We start from the raw sequence: 9,939 nt of genomic DNA, 5'->3' as shown, positions 1-9,939 counted from the left end.
TTTTTAAATGATGATTATAGTCCCTAAGCCAATCAAAGGTAATTTCTCTACCACATTTTGTAAGTTCCCAATCATCCTCTCCCTTCCTTGATTTTTTGAATCCCCAGCCATCTAACCCTTTCTGGAGTTCCATCTAAGAAACAGCAAGGCCAGGACTAGGGATTTTCCAGTAGAGACTGGCCTCTTTGAAAGCCCTGTAGCAAAACTCAGTTCATCAAAATCCCCACCACTCCAGTCCCACATTCACTTGTTTGTTTGTTCATAGATGTAGTTGTTTGTTCATTTTCTAGCATATTAAGACAAAAAAATTTCTGGTCTATAATGAGAATGGTTAAATGCTTTATAGTGGTCTCATCAAAGGTAATACCACTCTTCCCATTGTTTCTGGTGATATGTGTTTGTTTGTGGTAGCGGCTGGAAAGGGGCAGTGGACGAGGCAAGTGATCTAAGAAATATTGTACCACCAATAAATTAATCAAAAACATTTCAGGCTTACTGGTCAACAATTAGCAGAAATAATTGGTTTGTTTTGTCTATGAATTTAATCAAAGTCTGATTGGGTTAATATGTTTTGTTGTTCTTTTTGAGTTGACTAGCATTTTTAACTTCTCAAGTTTTCTTGTCTCTATAAAAATGAAAACACAACTTTGTCCATAGTATACTTTGATGCACTATATTTTACTGTGTATTGTGAATAGTAAAATTTTTCAAAGTGTAAAATATCAGCGGGGGTTGGAGATCATATAATTAACTAGTAAAATGATCCTTGGTTCTGATCACTGTAAGCTGGAAACTTCTCTCTTATATGTGCTCCCCTTCCCCACATCTCCTTTCTCTGTCTCTCTCACCACATAGTCCCCAAGCTATATACAAAGTGGGGCAAAAGGAGGTTTACAGTTGTGAGTACTCAAAACACAGTTTATTCTTGTATTAATGTTTATTAATTATTGTATTATTTTCCATAGGAACAACGGTAAACCTACTTTTGCCCCACCCTGTGTTTTTCAAATCTTTATTTTAATATATATTAAGAAACATTAAAATTTGTCCAGTATCTTATGAACCCTAATCATCATCCTCAAAATGATGAATGATAGGATTCATCACCCTAAAAGTGCTCTGACATAGTAAAGACGATGGTAGTGATAATAAAAAGTTAAGAGAAAATTTCTGCTACAGAATTCTTTTGCATGTTTGATTTGTTGGGAAAAAGATTGGAAATTAATTAGAATTAATCTGAGATTTAATTCATACCAATTCACTCTACTTTAATATCTTTGACATTCGTTTTTTTGTGAGAAACATTTTTAATTATACTGTTTGATTACTAGGCATGTATTGAACATCTACTATTTACTAGTTATTGTGTCAGGCTCCCACAAAAGCTTAAAATAAAATGACCCCCAAAATCTGAACTCATTGAAACACCCGTATGATAACTGACAAAGGAGTAATATGGACAAAGGTAGGTTTCAGGTATGAGAACAATGAGTACCCAGAAATGAAATTTTAAAAGTAAAAATGTAGCCCTGGCCCACGTGGCACAGTGGTTCGAGTGTTGGCCTGCACACAGAAGGGTCATGGATTCAGTTCCCAGTCAAGGGCACATACATGGGTTGCAGGTTCGATCCCCAGCCCAGGTTGGGATGTGCATAGAAGGCAACCAATTCATGTGTCTCTGTCACATTGATGTTTCTCTCTCTCTCTCTCTCCCTCCTCTCTCTTCCTCCCTTTCACTCTCTCTAACAACCAAAGGAAAAAATATCCTCATGTGAGGATTAACAAAACAAACAACAACAAAAAAGTAAAAGGGGAGAGAGTTGTGAGATTTAGGATTACTAAAACAGACATTGAAAGAAGTTAGAAAGGAAAAGGAATCTGAAGATGCTAAAATCGGGCAGCTCTTGTGTGGGAGAAGACACCTTTCTCCCACATTCTAATTGGAAAGAGTTGCAGGATGACAATGATGGTGTTTTCCAACCATAAAAGGAAGAAAAATCACCATAAAATCTTGTTGAGCCAATAACAATTGGATATAGCCCAAGAAAAAGAATTACCTTCATATGGAAATATGTAACATATCATCTCTGCAGAGCACTGTATCTGTAGAGATGCTCTCTTGGAACACAACGTTTCGACAATGTGTGCGAGGCCGCAGGTGGTAGTTTCATGTGGGGGAGGAGCTGCCAAGTTGAGAATAGTAAACTCAACTGAGATTCACCCCTTTGGTGGTCCTAACACCAAGGGTAATGCTGCCTTACCCTTGAAAGGAGTGTGCTCACCGACACTTCCAGGATGCCCAACGTGCCGTGGGACTTTATTAAAGAACTTGCACGGTCCCACTGTGTGCTTTCCTTATTGGCCCTAGCGCCTTTATGGTTCATACAAGCACTCCATATCTATTCATACACATAGTCTGCAGGTAGATCCTTAATTGGATAAAATGTTTCATATCTGGAAAACACTAAAAATAATCTGAAACCTTAATTCAAAGAGCAGACTCTAGTCCGGGAGCAGGCAGAATTCTGGGGAGAGCCCACTGAGGTGGCAGAAGGACAAAAAGAAAAGAAGGAACTTAAAGAGGCAGGAAATCAACGGAAGGGAAAGAAAAGGGATGTGGAGAGAGATGTAATTTCTCCCCGCTGAATTGACAGGTCTTCCTGAACCCCTGATCTCTAACAAGGCTTTGCGTGTGGATGCAGGGTCCAGCAGAGATTTGGGGTTGCCAGGCTGCTCCAGTCGCTATGGTCTCATCCCTCTCTCCACCTCCACCGTGGCACCCCACCCAGATTCCTTTCTTGTCAAACTTGTTTGCAGTCACCCAAGCCCTCTAGTCGATGACCTCTTGGTCAAACTGTCTGTTAACTAGGACACAAATAGATTGAGGGTGTCAGATAACATGGTAATTTGGTGGAGAGAAGGCAGAATGAGCTCTGCAATGCCCTTTATAATACCCCTTCCCCCAGCCACCCACACCTTTAAAAGCAAATGCCCTTTCTCCAACCTATGTTTCTTTGTGTCTCTAAATCACTGGAGGGCAACTGAATGTGATTCATACATTTGTATTTATTTAGTTGCTTTGATGTGTTAATTTGTCTCAGGAGGTAACTGGTAAAACATTTTAGTCAATTCTGTTTTTCTTGGGGAAGTGGGTTAATACAAAGTTGGGTGATGACAAACTTGGGCTCTCTTTGTCTATGGGAATGACACTGAATTTCGTGTGTGCACTGAACTTAGCAGTAACACTACATGAAGACATGAACATGCTGTAACCACATCTTAAATTCAAAGCCATTTCTCCTGGAACTGATTAATGTCCAACTAATACACAGGCATGGTACTCACCACATGCTTGATGCCTGCTGAGTTTCTGAAAAACCTGGTTGTCCACATGTTTCTGAGGCCACCCTCCAACCCCTGCCAGAAATTCTCATAACCACTATACAGGCTGTGAAGGAGATGCAGTGGACTTTGAAGAAGCTAAGAAATGATCCAGAGAGTAATAGAATGATGCAGAGTTCATACCACATGTGCACAGAACGACAGCCACCTACTCACACCCCTAAGTGCAAAGATTTCGGTGAATCCTCTCATTAAAAAGTATACTGTTTTAATGAACAGGCCAGAGGTAGGGTCCAAAGGGTGTCCAGTGGAGAGGTGTTACCTCTTCAAAAAAGATTTACCGAGAGGTTATAATGGGTCAGGCACTGCATTGTGAGGAAAGCAGCTGTTTTGCATAGAAGGAAACCCATCTTCCTAAGGGGTACAATTGTTCTGCATGTTGGCTAGAAATTCCTGATGTCACATCACATCTTTCTCTGGCTTACATGCACTTAACCTCTTTTCTTGAGTGGGGGAGACTGGAATGGGTGCTGGACAGAGAGAGAAAGACAGAGATACAGAAGCAAAATCACCTTTCTATTCAGGAATTTGCTGAGCCCCAGGAGTTGCTGTTTCCAGGTACAGGCCCTGGAACTCAGGGGGTGCACTGTCTTGAATTCTTTCTCCAGATCTGTAATCTTTTTATAAGTTCTGTATATTTGACACTGGGCACGTGGGTCTAGCACTTAAGTCAGTGCCGAAGTATCATTGTTACTTTCTGTTACTTACGTTTAAAGAAACAAATAGGTCAGGGCCCAGGCGAGTGGGGGTGGGGTGCGACCGGAGTCAGGACTTGCCCGGTGTCCCAGGCCGCAGCCAGGCCAGGCCCGGCGCCGGCGCCGCCCACCGCGCGCCTCCTCCGGCTCCACTCCCTCCCCTCTCCCCCAGCCCTGCCTCCCAGTGTCCACGCGGGGCTCGAGCGACCGGGCACAGGGCTGGCGGCCGACCCCCCGAGTCCACTGCTCAGCCTGGGCTCTCGACCCTCTTGGCAGCCTCTCTTAGAACTTCAGCTGCTAACGTCTGTAGAAGACGAAAGCTGTTCCAGACCTTTCCGCGCACCTCGAGTGTGAAAGGGAAGGACCTCGCTGGTGTCAGCGGGCCTTAACCTCGGGCCGCGCTGGGAGGAAGGTGGTTGGATGCCCTCCATCCCTCCCGCCCCCCTCGGGCCTCAGCAGCCGGCGGCCAATGGTCCCCGAGGAGCGGCCGCCAGAAGGGCCGGGGCAGGGGGCCGGGGACCCGGCCGGGCAAGCTCTGGGCGCAGCGCTCGCTATAGGGCCTCCCTCCCAGGAGCGGATGGATGATTCATTTTTATATGTAACGTTTTACCCCTCTCTATAGCTCAGGCTGGTTAATGTTCAACCCTCGGGCTTCGGGAGGCAGCTCCCGGGAAGCTAGGCGGGGATGACCCATTCAAGGTATACGGCCGCCGCGGAGCCAAGGCGCAGAAGGTAGAGAGGGCGAGGGGGGACGGGGGGAGACGCCGTCGCTGCGGCCCGGGCCCAGCACGCGCCCCCGCGGGCTCAGCCCAGAGGCCGCGCCCCGGGGGCCCGACCGCCCACGACGAAGCCGCCGGGGTAGCAGCGGCGCGTGCGGAGGCGGCGGGAGGGCGCGCGGAGGTGGCGCTCGGCCCAGCCGACCCGGGGCCCTGCGAACCGCCCCGGGGCAGGGGCTTCGCGGCTCCCCCGGGGCTGCGGGCTGGAATGCCGGCCGGGGGGTGGCAGGGGCTGGCTGCGGCCGCCCAGGATTAGATTCCGCTTTTGTTGTCTGGAGGGACGTGCCCACACTAGTGCCGGACCCGAGAGGGGTCTCCGGAGGTGCGTGGGTGGCGCCCTGAAAATACTGTCGGGACACTGCGAGGTGGCAGGTCTTGCCAGCACCCTTACCCCAGGTCGCCGGCCAAAAGATGAACATTTTCATGGAGCAGCTGTTCTAGCGAACAAACCGCAGCAGGACGCAGCTGGGCCCCAGCCACGGTCCAGGCGGCCAGCGAGGCCCAAGGCGAAGATGCCCTAGGGGCACATCCAGGTGGAGCAGGGGCACCTGGGTCCCTCTGAGAGCGGGGCCACGTGGCCCTGCGGAATCCAGGGACCCCAAAGGGCCTGGCTAGCCGTCCAGGCGGCTGTTCCGCAGAGCCGGGCGGGTGGCGGGCTGGCGCGCTGCGCCTGGAGCGGAGGTTCGGCGCTGGGGAGCGCTGCGCGCCCGGCGCTGCAGCCCAGCTTTTGCAGGCGGGGTGTTTTTGTTGTTGGTTTTTCCTTTTTTTCCCCTTTCTTTCCTTTTTGTTTTTGTTTGTTTGTTTTCTTTTTCGGTCAGAGAAACAAACAAGACAGCCTCATCAGATAAGAGTGGCTCCTACCATTTCACAGGTTTTAAGCGGGGGGCTGAAGGCGCTGAGGTCAGTGAGTGACTATCTCCCCAGGCCTGGCGCCCGCAGAAGAGGGGCCTTATTTTACTTTCTTTTGTTTGCTATTATATTATTTTCTAACAAAGTGAGCTTGGACTCTAATAGGCCAAGTCCCCTCCTTGGCACTAGGGAATACTTGCAGGGTGTTCACCTCTGGGCACATTAGTACACCGCCCCCCCCAACCCCCCTGCCAGGGTCAACCAAAGGCAGGCAGCCTTGTGAAGTGACAGAAGTCCCTGCGGTCCATCTGGAAGGGCTGAGATGACATCAAACCTCAACTGGGTGCAGTAACCCCACCAAGAGATCCACTCAGAGAAAGCAGAGTTGGGGCTGTTCACACAAGCAGAGCAGGGAAAACGCCCAGGAGCTGGGTTGCCACTAGTCTGGGTTCCAAGTCACATTCACATGCCGCCCCACCCCCTTTTCAGGGACAGCAGAGACAGTCTAGGTCTCATCTTCCTGCAGCGACGACGTTAAAGTTTCCTGCCAAAGACTGCGTGCCAGGGGGTCCCCCCTCCCCTCAATGCTTGAAACTGTCAGGCGGAGGCAGAAAGGCATTGCCGCTTGTGGACCGAGAAGCATTGATAGAGGGCATTTCTGGCTGTAAGGAGCCACCCCAAGGCATAGTCGGGGTACATCAGGTTCCAGCAGCAAGGGGGCCATTTTCTAAGTCCATAGAGGGGGCGGAAAGGAGGGGTGGACCACACTGGTGTGAATAAAGAAAATGGTACAGGAAGAAGATAAGCACTCAGAGAGAGCAAGAAGGAAGGATACCCACATTTTTGCTGGAAGAATAGGTCTGGAAAGATCTGTCAGGGAGTGTAGACACACACCCTGCTCAGGGAAGGCCCAGTGCATCTAAACTTCTCTTGGCCCTTCTGAGAGAAGAAACAAAATTGCTATTCCCCCACACAAGCCCCTGAAAGTAAACACCTTTACTATGTATTCATTAAATTTAAAAAAAATGTTTTAAAAAAGGAATTTAGATGGTTCTTTTAGCCTTTCTTTGGCTGAGTAACTTAAGCCTCAAATTCTGTTTTCCACAGCTGCCACTGAACTGTGAACACATTGTTGTTAAAACAAGAATAGCAATGATTTTTTTTAAAAAAGGTAATTAAGTAGAATTAAATATATCTTCAATAGGATATTTTATTTCTTGCAGGCCTTCTGTAATCCGCAAACAAAATCTAAAATCAACAGCTACATAAAATACTCAGCACGGAAGTTTGTGAAGTTATGCATCCCAAACACAATAAATTCTGGTTTCTATCTTTTCAGATAGAAAGTCAAGATGAGAAGGCCACCCTTCTTGGGGGAGTGGGTGAGACAAGGGTGATAAATAAACTTAAGGTTACAGTAAAATTTCCCTGGTTTCCTCTGCTAAAACTAGAAAAGGTAAATTAGTTATGTGTTTATGATTGGGTTTCTACTTAACCCATTGTTTTTTACTTTACATCTTGTCTTCAATTATTATTTTCTCAAGTTCAGTTCAAATGCAGTCTTCAGAGGAGGAAGGCTGCGGAGAAAGGATAGTTTTTTAAAAAAAATTCTTTCTGAAAAATCTGCTACAAGAAAATTTTCCTGTTTACTTAGAGACCTGTCCTCCCTCAGTCAGCCAAGTCTGTTCTTCCCTGTGTGCTTAGATCAACTGCAGCCTGCCTGGTTTTGTGTCAATCAGTAGGGACTCTATATTCATCAAGGCCTCTGATCTGATTACACCGGCTCCTCTCTCACCACCCAGCTACAAAAAAAAAAAAAAAAAAAAAATCTATCCAGGAGCCCGTGACTCCCTTCCTAGTCCTGTCGACTGTGGGCGACCAGGGGCTGGGAGGCCCGGCGACAGCAAGGAGGGCACTGGTGGATTAGGATGTGGATTGCAGGACAGACCTTTGTTTGGGCACATTCTCCACGAGGGGTCAGGGGGGAGGGAGAGGGTGTTCTCCTTCCAGGACGCGCCTGGTTTTTATAGACTCTCCTTAAAAGAGCTCCCCCCTCTTTACAGGATTAATTTATGGGGCTTTCGAGGAGTATTGGGACTTTTAAGACGCTCTTTTATTTTTCCCCATTAATTTTGTGGTGGTGGTGGTTGTTACACTCCTACAGCGACTCCCGGGTTTCAGCACCTCTCAGGAAGAGGGTGGAGGGGTGGGACAAAAATGCAGAGCACAGAGGCATAGGGGAAGATGTGCCTCCTAATCAGGCCACCCCCTCGTCCCAGACTACCCACTTTTTTTTTTTTTTTGGAATTAAACTTATAATCAAGTTGTAGACGGTAAAACTCAGATTTAGGAACTGGGAGGCAATTGAGACCAACGTGACCTTTCCCCAGGTCTCCACCAATTTAAATTTAGGGGGAGGGAGAGCCTGGGGCCTTATAAATTTTAAAAGATTAAACACCGAGGACAAGCTGGAGAAAGGGTTAGAGTCACAGGTGGCGAGAAGGAAGCCCCTAGGCCGAGACTCGGCTCCGGGCTCCCGCCCAGGCCCCAGCCTCGGGGCGCCCAGACGTGGCTGCGCAGCGCGGGGGCCCGCGGGGCCCGGGCTCCCCGCCGGCCTGAGCTCGCCACGTCCGCTGTCCAGCGGAGGAGGCTGGTGTTCATGCTATAGATTACCTAAAGATTCATTTAAGCACTTTAATACACAACTAGCTCAGAAATCATTAAGAGACCTAGGGAAGGAGAAAAATTACCCTCACACTCACCGGTAATAAGTGTTGACATGCAGCAAAAATCGATTGAGTGGAACCGAGTTGGTGGCAGTGGCGATGGCTGGAGGGGGGACCGGGAGGGAGCGGGAGGAGCGAGGGGACCGACTCCACCGGCTCGGGAACTAGGCTTTTCGCACTTGGAGGGAAGAGGCGCTGCGGGAAGGGGCCCGCGGGCTCGCCGGGGCTGTGTGGGGAGGAAGGGGCGTGAGGAAGGTAGTAATTCTTGCTCCTGGAAGCCCAGGGAAAGGAGCTGAGGTGGGAGAAAGGGCTTCTCAGCTGTGCCGAGTCTCCGCCCCCAGCGCGCACGGCTCCAGCCCTGGAAGTGACAACTCTTCCCAAACCTCGATTTTCATTTTTTTGTTTCCCCGCAGATTGATTGATTCCCTCGAAATAAAGTTCTACTTCAGCAAGCAAACTAGGCCGAGATCCACCTCCTGGACCCAGCGCGCCCAAGTCACTCTAGGACCAGCCCGAGACGCAGATCCATCCAGCGGGGCTCGTTAGCGCTCGCAGCCCCGGGTCCCCAAATCCCTGCTCCCAGGCCCAGCCGCCCCTCCCCCCTACCCCTCCCCCATACCAGGCGGAGGCTCGGGGCGGCCCAGACCCTGGGGCCCCGCAGCTCCAGAAGCCAAAGTCCGCCGGTGGGGACCGTTTTCCTCTCCAGTGCTCTCAAGTGAACAACAAGGACGGTGGTGACCCTCGTCCAAAGGGCTTTTATCTGCCCCCCACTGCCGCGTGATCCTTCCACAGGTCGGAGGCAGAGCTTAAAAAAAGGAGAGAAAGTTAATGTGCATTGAGCCTTGATCTTAAATCGGGAACATTATCTGCGATCTCTTTAAACGGCAGCAGCAGCAGTTCCTTGCAGAACAAAGACTCAGTGTCTGCGCTCCAAAAGCTTATAGGTAAAGTTTCAGATAAAAGAAACCTAGGCGCAAAACCACAAGTTTTCTCTGCTCCACAAAACTGGCGGCTACTCTTCACTCCGGGTTCTCCCTGGGTGGTGGTTGCCCTCACCCACTTGGGGGGTGCGGGGCGGCTCTGACCAGGCTGGCAAAGGACCTCAGGACTTTTTCTCCCCCATCGACCCTCCTAGCGCTACGGCGATGAGTTGTTCGGGAAGTGCTCGTAGTTGCTACTATTTGTTACTAAATCAAATTCCACATTTAAAAAAAAAAAAGGCTGAAAGCCACCGACAAAGGAAGAGCGAGTGTTTCAAGTTGTGTCAAACACTCACCCAGACCCTCATTCCCAGTTTAGAAGCCAGAGGATGGGAGGGAGGGCCAGGGCTGTAATTCATCTTGATCTGAATCATTGTCCTGCAGTTTGCAAACTATAATCCTGTATAATTTCAGGAACAAGCAGGTTTAGAATTAATGGGTCAATATTATTTAAAACAAAACACGGGGAGCATGACCTTTGTCTCAACTACATATTGCTCGACAAGACTCA

The sequence above is a fragment of the Miniopterus natalensis genome, chromosome 1 (genome assembly GCF_054644295.1).
Source record: "Miniopterus natalensis isolate mMinNat1 chromosome 1, mMinNat1.hap1, whole genome shotgun sequence".
In the NCBI taxonomy this organism is placed as follows: Eukaryota; Metazoa; Chordata; class Mammalia; order Chiroptera; family Miniopteridae; genus Miniopterus; species Miniopterus natalensis.
This window is presented reverse-complemented; position numbering follows the sequence as displayed.